Raw genomic sequence first — 12,041 nt, 5'->3', positions numbered from 1 at the left:
ACAAAATTAGGTGTTCAAGTTAATGCCAACCATTGTTTGCATACCCAACACACAATCTCTGGGGAGTCTTCTGAGGATGTCAATAAGGATGTCCCCGGGAAGTCCTCACATGAAAAAGCAAGCTTTACAAATAAAAAGCGAACAAATATTACCTTCATTTGGTACATTGTGGCAGTGGCAACAGTTGCACTTGGTAGTTTTGCCACCTCTCCATAATTATTTTGTTTTTGAGTACTGGGGATATTTAAGTGGTAGAATCAGATTGAACAACGATTTCACGTGTTTCTCCATGTGAAGATGGAAATAAAGGGCTACAGGTTGGTGATCGGTGGGGCTGGCGAGAGAAACCTAGAAGGCCTGGGGATGTTTGAGTGGTAAAATCTATTGGCAAACGATTTCAAGTGTTGCTCCATGTGGAGACAGAGAAGAAGGGCTACGGGGTTGTGTTTCAATGGTGGGTAAATGTTACTTAATTTTTGCTGTTAATGCAAAATGGTTAGAGTCATCCTCTATTTATAATACTCCATGGATGGTTCTAGTCCATTGCTATATTCATACAAGATTTTAACTTGGGTACATTCTAGATTTGAAGATATTTTTGCATAAGATTCTATATTTCTCTAAGGTAATATCTGGATAGTATAAATGCCTCTTGTTGTTAAAGCTAAGGGTAGGGTGATTCTTTGTGAACCTTACACAAGTTTTATATTTTCTTAGAAAGACAATAAAAATAAAACACATCTCAAACTACCATAATCCTCGAGGGTGATGATTGAGCCTACGAATGCCGTGCAAGAATTAAAAGTTGGAGAGGAGGGCATTTTGAAAGATTATGTAACTAAGCTCACATGTCTCATGCCTCTTGTATTTAAGTGGATCATTTCTTTATATGGCATTTTGAAAGATTATATGACTAAACCATATTCAACTACATTCTTGGTTTCTTTTCAAAAAAAAAAAAAAACTACACTTGGTTCAGTGGTTTTTTTTTTTTTGACAAATTGGTTCAGTGGTTAAGCTTCTATTTCTTCACTCAATCAGGTAGTTGCAAATTCAAATCTAGTTAACATACGTGTAGTTCTCCTTTTAGCATTTTTTTATTTATTTTACTGTTGCGGTAGTTAGCCCGAAATCAATACCTAGAGGTAAATGCATGTTTAGGTAGTCTACACTTATACCAACACGATTCTCTTTTAACTTCAAAAAATGTATAAGATTCCCCTATTTACTTGCTAAATTATATTTGTAAATATATATACTATAAAACTTGAAGGTAAAGTTTGTATCAGTAAAATACATAACTACTTCACGACAACTTGTACCTTTTTTTTTTGAAATTTTTTTTTTCGCTCTCCACCTTAATTTGTACGCTGATGCTCCACTTTTATCGTGAAGTTAAGTGGAGCACATGCGCATAAAAGTGAAGCGTCAAAATCAACATTTTTTTTAGCATTTTACGAGAGGAGAAGGTTTTGTTGAAAAAGCACCACTCTCGCCCGATAAACACTACAACAAATAAGACATATTATAACATTTGTTTATAGCGTTTTCCCAGCCGGTGGGTAGATGTGGACAACAGGAGAGTATTGGTGGGAAGAATTGACTGGCGTAGTGATCCTTGACCTAGTTATGGCAAATTGGCAATTAGGTATTTTCCTGAAAGTCGACTGAATGGAATGCCAATGCCGTGCCTTTGGTTCATATTCCTAAAACTAGTGCACCAGATTCAGTAAAGGATTTCAGGCCCATTGCTTGGTGCAATGTCTCTAACAAGTGTGTGAGAAAGATTCTAGCGAACTAAGAAGCAGGGATATGGGATACGGATACAATACATTGCACCAGTAGAAGCGAACAATCCATTTGGAAAGTTCTCACCAGGTTTGAATTGATTTTTGCGTTTCATTCTTGCCCAAATATAAGGCTTGGGCTTTACTTTTTCGCGGTATCGGTCTTCATTCGGAAAAGACATTTGGGCCTTATTCATTCCAAACTACTCGCTATTTGTCTCAAAATTTGATATCCGGAAGTGGTAGTGTATCTTGTTCTCTTCCTTGAATGTGTTAGATTGAGCATATTGGTTGCACTTGTTAACAGATTAAAACTTCAGAAATTAGCCTACACAAGTTTGGGGGTTGGTTCAACGTCTCCATATAAAGAAAAAGTAGGACTAACCTTTCCTACCTACTAGGTCTCTCATCCTCTTTATAGGTAGGAGGAGTCTTGTACAGAATTACATTGTTTGTTCTAGCATTCACCAAGTTGAGTCCTAAAGAAAAAAAAAGTTGGACAAAAAGAAACAAAGTGACAGATAAATCATGTTTTGTTATGTTTTGTTAACTGGAGCACATATGCTTACAAGAGACCAGAACTTCCTGGAACAAAAGCTATCTAATTTCTATTGTTTCTGTTGTATTTCCTTTTTGTGCAGTTTGTTTAGAATTTGGGTTAGGATAAATTGGACTTCTCTCTCCCTACTAGCATAAGGTTGAATCATAGAGAACACAATTGAATGGGAAAAAGGATAGGTAAAACAACATATAGGTGTTGGCTTTATGAGTGGTTAAAACGGCTTTGTTTGGAGGCTAGAGCAATAGTTAGGCAAGAAGAGTTGAAGTGTAGGATTTTCCAGGGTCTGATGAGTACCTGGCAACATTGACATAGGCTGGTTTTGTTGCCCTTGTGTTGTAGAGTTGAATTGTAGAAAGAAGAAGCTTGGGGGTTGTAATGCAGTTTTTTTGGGTTGGGAATCAGACTTAATTCTGGAGTTACTAGGCTTTACAAGAGCATAAAGGTAATAAGAAAAAAGAGTAGAGAAGAGTCAAGCAAGTTATGTCTATTTCAAAAGTGTCACACCTATGGGTAAGGTCATAGTCTTGCAGAGGCCTAAAACCTCTAGATAGTTGTCTGGATGATCTCCCTCTAAAGATCTTGCAGAATGTGTAGACGTGGAGCTTAAATCAATAGCAAGATGACTGTAGGATGGCAGTGATCTAATTAACTTGGGAGCTTAAATCAATTGCATTCTTTACTATAGATTTGCATTCTTTACCTTAACCTGCCTGTAAGGATATCTAATCATATGTTAGACGTCCTAGAATATTGATTCTTGCCGAAATACAAGGCTTGGGCTTTACTTTAATAGCGGTATAGCTGGGTGGGTGATAAGAGTCCGGAGATAGCAGGGGTTAGCACTAAAGAAGAACTCCCACTTTGCGGCATATATTTTCTTTTGTGCCTGCTGAGTGAAATGGGCATTTTGTTTTTGATAGACATTCTTGGGCATCAATAGATGCTAGAAGATGCTGTGTTGTCTGATCATAGATTATGAATATAACAGATTCATCTTATAGTGATGATGTTTTTCTTTCCATATTTTATTGGTTTGGGACTGGACTTAATATTCTTTTATGACGAAAAGTGTGGACTCGTTGAAGAGGCAAGCCCTTGGAATTAAAGCGAATCTTCTAAAGGGCCTTGAAGTTCTATGGAAGACTCTTTTCTTGATATAGTTGTAAATTTGTGGCAGACCAAATACACTTACAAACGTAGGGAGAGAAATGAGAATCGCGACATTCACTATTTGTAATTTCTATTGACACTTATGATAAAAATTGGCTCACTTGACTCATAAATATCATATTTCATCTCGCTTTACTCTATATCCACTTTACTCTTCACTATGTACAAATGACTGGATTGCACAGGGTGTAGTTGAACCTACCCATATACACGTACAATGCCTGCATTACTCCTAACCTATGTTCGTAACTCTCCATCTGCATACAAGAGCCCTAGGAGTACATGAATGCTTCCGCAAGAGTCTTTAGTTTCTACATGTCTGATTTTGTTTTGTATTTTCCTTATGCATAGTGGATCTTGATGGTTCCCTCTCTATTACCTTCCATTCTAATGCTCCGATCTACTTTTCAGACTCGGTAACTTATCGATTCATATTTGTACTAGTTTGCAATTCCCAATATTGGATCACTACTCAAGGGCCTGTCTCAGGTAAATGATTGCTTGTGGATTTTCTTACAATGTTGGGCTTTTCAATAAGAATCGCCCAGCTTCCTATTAAGGGCTTCATAAGCACCACTTATTTGATGGAGAAGAATTTTTGGATAGTTTTTTTTTCGCTATTTTGTGACTGGAGGGTTGTTATCCTGTGAGTGGTTCTAAGAATTTGGTTCTGATACGAAATTCCCGTATGTTGGCGAAGAATAAACCTAATTCTTGGCCAGCTTATCAGATTAAGGTAGACATGGGTAGGTTTGTTGTATCTAGAATTAAATGATCGGTCTATGCCTTAACAGTTTAAGGAAAGGGTTTTGCTTGAAGTGGTTGCTAACTTTGCTACTTTATAATGGACCTTTCCCAATATTTGGTTCATGAATTTTTTGAAGGAAAATGGAGGGAAAGGTTTAAGGAAAGCAAAAGACAAGTAGATCATGATATGAAGAAGCTAATTTTCCTTTTGTGGTTTTGTTTTCCTTTTGCCTTTTCTTCCTTTCTCCTTAAATTCCTCCGCATATCCAAAATCCAAACACGTCCTGTATGTATTTACAGTTGATTTATGGAGTATCACCATCGAGAAGATTGGTTTATTATGGTTCTGTCATATCAAAAAACTACAATTTCGAGTTTCCTAGGCTTCTATTGACTGTGGGGCTTGTGATGGTAGCTTGCTTCTTATGATTGTGCTTAACCATCTTCATGCAATGGTTGCTTCAAAAAGAGAAACCTAGGTAATTTGGTTGCTTATTGAGTAGTATATGGTACTCTACTATTTTAATTGTGGGATCTTAGTTTGAATTAAAAGCGTAAAGACTAGTTATGTGAAATCCAAATCTTTTCAAAATGTTTTATCTGGTATGTTTAATTTAGCTGCTATATGTTACACTGTTAGTGATATTGCGTGGAACGTATTGCTATAAATTCTTGCATTTGGTTACAGATGATTCTTCCGATAGCTGTTGAGGATGTTAAGCGAGAGGTCAAAATATTGCAAGCCTTAGGTGGCCACGAGAATGTTGTGTTCAGTTCTATAATGCATTTGAGGATGATTCTTATGTGTACATAGTCATGGAGTAAGTGTTTCGAGTTTCTCTTTCCCTTTTTCAAACCTCTGGTTTTTGTAATTTTACCAAAGGAAAAAGAAGTTTGAATTAGTCTAAGGTCTATGGTCCTCTGCTTCCCCACTTAATATATGTATTCCTGTCACTTCGCGGATTTGGTAGGGGCGTTGGGCTGAGCATTCTCATTAACTTTTCAAATTGCTTAATTTACGAACAGGGTGAAGAGGTGAATTATAGAGGTGTGCTGCACCATGATGGCTCTGTTCTCATGTCTGTTTCATTGGATCAGTTGAAGGTCATTATTGATATTTGCTTACCCATTTTATTGATCACTGCCATTTTGCATTAGATCTTGTTCTTCAAGCTCACTAAGCACCTAAACCTTTAATTTGATGTATGACTTTTAGTTGAGGAATTTGCTCTAGAGGCACAGAAAGTTGTAGTGGTTCCATTACGTTATTGTAACATCTGGAGTTAAAGGTGGCAGGGATAACTCTTTTCTTCTCTTGTAGTCTCCCTATGTATCTTATTTTCCGTTAATATATTTCTCTTAGCACTAGACACTTGGTGTATGTTTCAGCAGCTACCGGTAATCAGTTTATTTGTTTTGAATTGCATCTTGATAGCTTTTATCCTCTCTTGCCTTGCCAGACACCAGAACTCCTTTACAAATCGCTAGCAGCTAAGCTTGTTGTTGGCATGCCATTCAAGGTTTGTTCTTATTTTTCCAAATAACATTGAAACTTTCATGCATTTTAATGATGCAAGATATGCATCGCAATCTTAAGAAAAATGTTTACATTGATTCAGGATCTGGCTACTGTGGACTCGATCTCATTGAGAGAGCTTCCCCCAGCAGATGACAGTGATGCTTTAAGACACCTACTCACTTTTGCTATTATTTCAATGAGAAAGGGAAAAAGAAAAGTTCCTATTTTTAAGCTCTGCTTTGTACTTGAAACCATTCTTCGCTTTTTTATCTAATTCAATTTCAAGGTGTGGAATTGACTTGACGTTATTTTTTATATCATGTTCAGTGGCTCTCCATTGCTGAACCTTAAAACCTTTTGGTTCAGCCAATAGTGCAGTACAATTTAGCCATGGTGATTGCCGTATAGCGAAACACATAGTTAGGAACTGGGTTGATTTCCTGAATTTTACAAATGATTCAACTAGGAATGATATTTTTGAAGGGATTCAACTAGGAATGAGATAATAGCAGTACCTACACTTATCCTATTTTCCTAAGTGCCGCGCTACAGTACTAGTTCGTACTTCGGATTTTCAATTTTTTCCCTCGAAAGGAGGTGGTCTGATTTCCATCAGTGATCTGATTAGGTTTTGTGGTACTTCTGTAGCAAAAGAGAAACAAAACCTTTGATATATTGCCACCATTGCTGAAACCAGAGCACTTTAAACCATAATCAAAATCCACTAGGCTTTGGGACACAGATAAGACATAGGAGGGACACTAGCTATTCTATATTTTGTCCCATTTAGAGGTGTTTCAGTTACTTTTTTTGCTACTGCAATAACACCAAAAGAAATTGGTGCGAAAACTATAATAGCCGTCAATCATGCGTGAGGGTATTAATGTCTTAAAGAACTGTTTGTGATGACGTGAAGGTTACTCCTACATTTTTTGGCTAATAGGAATTATGCTTCTATGTTCGTTGTAGAGAGCCGGTGATCTTCTATTCGTCCCATATATCTGCAACCAATTGCAGGGTAATGGGGAAACTATACGTGTAGTTGGTATTGTTAAGAACCTATTAAGTTTTACAGTTTGTCCTTGTTTAGTCCACACATGGAAATCAATATTGGTAAAGCTTTGATTCATCGGCTACTATTTTGAGTACATAGGCTACCATTCCAATATGCTAAAAGTATTGAATGTTTCTTAGGACCAGAGGGGTAACTTCATGTATTTTGTACCGGTGGTAATGTGATTTGAAGCACAATTAGATGCATACATTGTCCTCTACGTGCATTAAATGCCCTCTTTTATTTCTGGTGCTACTATCTTTCTACTGCTATTGTTGTTCTCTGCTGGAACTATTGCCTCCTATTGTTATGGTGTATTGTTCTGGAGATGCTGGCTTCTGATGATATCATAGTCGATATGTGGTCTGATCTCAATGAAGACTGAATGTTTTATGGTTGTGGCGAAGTTGCCACACAGACTATCATTTCTAAACTTCAGCTATTTCCATTTTATGATATTGTCAAGTCTCCTATTCCTGTCAAATAATTATGTGAAGCTCTTCATTGAAAATCCACATCTATCCAAATGGATTCATATTGTTTGTTGTTAGTTTCTTTTGCTTAGTATTGTTATAAGTTTCTTTTTAACCCGGGACCTGGTTACATAATCTAACACTTAAGCCCTCTCTTTTTTTTCCCCCCTAAATGCAGGCAGCCAAATTTTAATCTTCTAGGCGAGGAGGAATTATAGCTCTTGCTGCAATTGTTTTTCTTCAGACTTCTACTACGTGCTGCATCTTTTCGGGAATGATTTTTTGCTGCTACAACTTCTGATACAACTTCAACCTACGGGCATGTTTCTCATATTTTGGAGGGTTTCAAGTAGCCCATTTATGTGGTTGGTTTTGGAGCAGAAAGGGTATAAGCTCGGCAAAGAAGTAAGCTTCAAGTAAAGAAAATCTACGAAATGAGATGGTTGGCCTAGTACATGATTACATTTTCAGGAAAATAGAATTACATTAGTTATTTTTCAATGAGTCCAATTTGTCGGGCTCTTTTATGTAGTTTTTGTTGGGAAATTGTTTCCCAAGCTAATGTAATGAATCTTTGTTCAATGGTTGAATTGTTTATTGTATATTAACATTTGGATATAGTTGGTGTTGAATGGAATAAATCGTTCAAAAATGCTACTTGCACAACCATTGTGTTGGTTGTGTTTGTAATTCTGACCGTCCAGATGTATTTGGACGGTCTAGATTTTAAAAAAACTCTTCCATGGATAAGTTTAACTTTTATGAGGAAGAGTTTAAGCGAATTTTGACCATTCATTACAGCCACGGATGGCTAAAGATTGGTTGTGTGTTGTGTTTTACACAACCGTTGTGTGTGTAGCACTTTTGTAAATCGTTTTTGTTTCTTAAATGAAATTACCATGATCTTATTTGAAAATGGTAATATATTGGTATTTATAGAATTTTTTAAAAAATGCAAAAAATTGGCTAATATAGCGTTCTTAAAATGGTGTAGAAACTTTACATCTTATAGCGTTCGTAAAACGCTGTAAAAACTTTACATTCTATAGCGTTTTGCGTTCTTAAAACGTTGTAGAAACTTCACATTTTATAGCGGTCATAAAACGCTGTTTAAAGTCCACATTTTATAGCATTTAAAAAACTGTCTCAAGTCTAAGACTTTTAACAACATGGGCTAATACAGCGTTTCGTTTGGAAAAACGCTGTATATATCATTTAATAGCGTTTTTCAAACGCTGTAAAATGTGATATTTCTTATAGTGAATCCTTTCAATATTTGTAATCAACTTCAATGACTATTTCAATGTATGCAATCTGCTCACATAACTACCAACTGAATTCTCAACTTCCAAAACCTCAAATGAAAATCATTATAGCAGCCATTACTCTTTCTTGTGATAAATGAAAACTTATTCTCTATGAGTACAACTCAACGGGCATGACATTCGTCCTTTCTTATACTAAGTAAATAGACTCCATCACAAAGCACACAGAGACACAAGCAGAAAAAATATTAATTCTTTCTTATTTTTGCTGGCTACAGGATATCCATGATCGCCCAACATTGGCATTCATCCATAGTCATTACGAGTTTTGGATGGATGCACTACCTCTCTGCTTCGATGCTCTTCTCGAGTTTTGGATGGATGCCCTCCCTCTCTACTTCGATGCTCTTCTCGGAGCCCTCCGAAGGCCTACAATTATATTTTGCAAAAACATAAATTTCAAAATCTGTTATTATACTATAAAGTGGTATTAGTCGACAATATTTTACAGGGCTTGCAAAATAGCCCCCCCTCTAAGGACCACCAATTAGAAATTACACATTTATACTACCGTGGTTATTTAGGAAAAAACTAATTAAACAAGATACGTACATCAACAGTGGCATTCAGGTTTGCAATCGCAAGAGGGCGAGCATCCGCAGGCAGAACCGCTGCAACTTGGTACTTCGATGCTGTTCTCGGACCCCTCTGAAGGCCTACAAATATATTTGCAAAAACATAAATTCGGCAATTTGTTATACTACAGTTGTATTAGTCGATCAGGATGTATTTAAAAAAAAAAAACTAAAATGTATACACACATCTTCACCGGTAGTGCTGCACCAACAAAGGTGGCCACTATTGGGTCTATCCCAGATCTGCCAACGAATTTGAGAAAAAAATAAATAACCACACATCAACATAGTTTGCAAAAACATAAAATTCCAGAGTCTGTTACAATAGTGGGCATTTGGCCAATTTTGGCCAAATAAGTCATTTGGATATTATTTTTTTGTCCTTATTCAATTTTTTCGCATTTGTTAGTTTTGCATTAATTTTTTGTAGATTATTATTTTATCACGACGAGAGGAATCTGAAAAGTAAAAAATTACAATGTGAAACCAAAATTTTAAAATAAAGACAAAAACAAATCAATTAGTTAAATTTTTTTCGTCTTTATCCAAAATTTCTATGTTATTTTGCCATACCACAAATGCACAAACCAAACTGAAAATAGGAAATGACAAGCCGGTCCTATTTTTTTTGTTGGGGTTCTATCTCAACCCTTTTTTGTCATGTCATCCTCTTAAGATCCTTTTTTAATATACTTTTATTATTTTGCCTTTGTTACTTTTTATACCCCTAGAATTCACACCCCAATAATTCACACCTCTCAAAATTTACACCAGTTGCAAAGCATCAACCGGCTCTCCCCAGACCGACAGCTCGGATTTTTTGTCCTTTTGATTTGAGTTCATAATAACTGCTTGAGTAAGTCTACAGTTACCGATCGGGAAATCCCGATCAGAATCCTGACGCCCCGCCGGGCACGCTCCGGCCACTGGACGGTCGATCCGATCCGTCCAATAATTCTAAAAAAAAAAACCGAGTGGGCCTTTTTGAGAATAAATGGCATCCGACGTGTGTAAGTGGCCGATCCAAGCACTCATTTTTTGGCCAATCCAAACACTCCGTTTTTGGCCGATCCAAACACAAAAATCAAGTGCTTGGATCGGCTACTTACACACGTCGGATGCCATTTATTCTCATAAAGGCCCACTCGGTTTTTTTTTTAGAATTATTGGACGGATCGGATCGACCGTCCCGTGGCCGGAGCGTGCCCGGCGGGGCGTCAGGATTCCGATCGGGATTTCCCGATCGGTAACTGCATGTAGACTTTCTGTAACTGCTTCCCTAGGTTGGACTCATGGAGCAGACCTTTCCTAAACCGTTAACCAAAAATTATTCCATGCCCCAAGGGCATAGCCACGTGGTGCTCCGGGGCTTTCTGCACCACACATTTCAGTGTGAAACACTGAAATGTGTGGTGCAGAAAGCCCCGGAGCACCACGTGGCTATGCCCCGGGGGCATAGAATAATCTCTCGTTAACCAGTACTTCTCGTACAGGAAAACCCCATATGGACACCTCTCATGGACGAAAATTCAAACCCCTTACCAAGAATTTACACCCTACAAAATTCATACCCATTTGCAGAATTTACACCAGTTACAGAATTCACTCATTCGCAAGAATTTACACCCCTTGCAGAATTCACACCCCTTTGCAGAATTTTTATTTTGTCTTTTTCCAGAATTCTTGGAGATATGAATTCTTAGGGTGTGAATTTTGAAGGTGTTAATTCTTGGGGGTGTAAATTATTGGGTGTATTGCAGAATTCATACCCCCAGAATTCACACCATTTTTACAAAATTCACAGCCTTATATAGAATTCACATCCATAAAGAGTAAGAGTGGATTTGAGAGTTTCTCCTCATAAAATCATCATATTAACAAGATATACACATTTCTTATCCAGAATTCACACCGTTTTATTATTGGTGGGTGTAAATTCTTGGGACCGTAAATTCTGGCGGGTGTGAATTATTGGGCCCTTTCAAAATCCAGTAATCAAATAAAATAAATTAGAATTCTAAATGAATTTTCCCGCAAAAGACCCTTCACCTTTCAACCAATTTGTTCAAGAAACAGAGAAGTACAGGCAATCCACACACCAGATCCCATTGCCTTCCCATAGTTCACGCAATCCACACACCTGTAGATCTGTATATAAGCGCAGATCAGTATATAAGCAAATCCAAATGGGAAAAAGATTAAGAAAGAAAGATCCAGATATATAGATATATAAGCGATTTATCACACTCAAATTCAGACAAAGATTAAGAAAGAAAGATCACTGATAATTGGGAAAAATATATCCAAATGGGTTATAAAAATCAAGTGGAAATGAAAGAAATATGACAAAGTTTAGGCTAAACCGACCTTGAAAATCAAGTCCGTGCCTCTCTAGCATTAAGGTGAACGCCGTTAGGAAGGATTTTTGCATGGTTTTATAGAATCGTTGTAGGTCCCGCGTTTCTGATCCACCGTACACGTGTAATGATCCTACAAAAGTTCTCTTTTCGGCGATGAACAGTACCAAAAATTAAGTGGAAAAAAATACTTGATGATTGATAGCTCTCGAACGTTTGGATTTAGTTGGTCCAACACATCACTCCACATGGATTTGTAGTACTTTAGTTGGTCCAAACCTTCACATCACCCATGCCACAAAAAAAACAAAAAAACACAAAACCTTCACATCACTCCACATGACCACGTCCATTGTACTTGCTATCAGTACTGATAGCAATAGACGTGTTGCTCTTGGTGCAACGAATAATTTCTCGTGGAGAGAGAAATAGAGTAATGATTGAAGATAGGAGTAATAATTGGAGAGAGATG

General features: G+C 37.1%; 2 long non-coding RNA genes across 3 annotated transcripts; one reads left to right on the top strand and one right to left on the bottom strand.

Annotated features, from left to right (window-relative positions):
* Positions 1-1,574: 1,574 nt before the first annotated feature.
* Positions 1,575-7,928, top strand: LOC131308727 (uncharacterized). Of its 2 annotated transcripts, none has more exons than XR_009194548.1 (3): positions 1,575-4,008; positions 5,727-6,701; positions 7,491-7,928. It is a non-coding gene; the product is annotated as an uncharacterized LOC131308727 (long non-coding RNA). The 2 variants fall into 2 exon arrangements; XR_009194547.1 differs by lacking the exon at positions 7,491-7,928 and having other exon boundaries at positions 5,727-5,786; positions 5,886-7,458.
* A 690-nt stretch (positions 7,929-8,618) lies between these two features.
* LOC131308728 (uncharacterized) lies at positions 8,619-9,479 on the bottom strand. Its single transcript, XR_009194549.1, has 2 exons — positions 9,399-9,479; positions 8,619-9,293 (listed from the first exon to the last, which is right to left on the bottom strand). It is a non-coding gene; the product is annotated as an uncharacterized LOC131308728 (long non-coding RNA).
* Between the last annotated feature and the right edge of the window lie 2,562 nt (positions 9,480-12,041).

This window comes from Rhododendron vialii, chromosome 11a (genome assembly GCF_030253575.1).
Source record: "Rhododendron vialii isolate Sample 1 chromosome 11a, ASM3025357v1".
Taxonomy (NCBI): Eukaryota; Viridiplantae; Streptophyta; class Magnoliopsida; order Ericales; family Ericaceae; genus Rhododendron; species Rhododendron vialii.
Note: the sequence above shows the minus strand (reverse complement) of the source record. Positions and strands in the feature narration are given on the sequence as shown.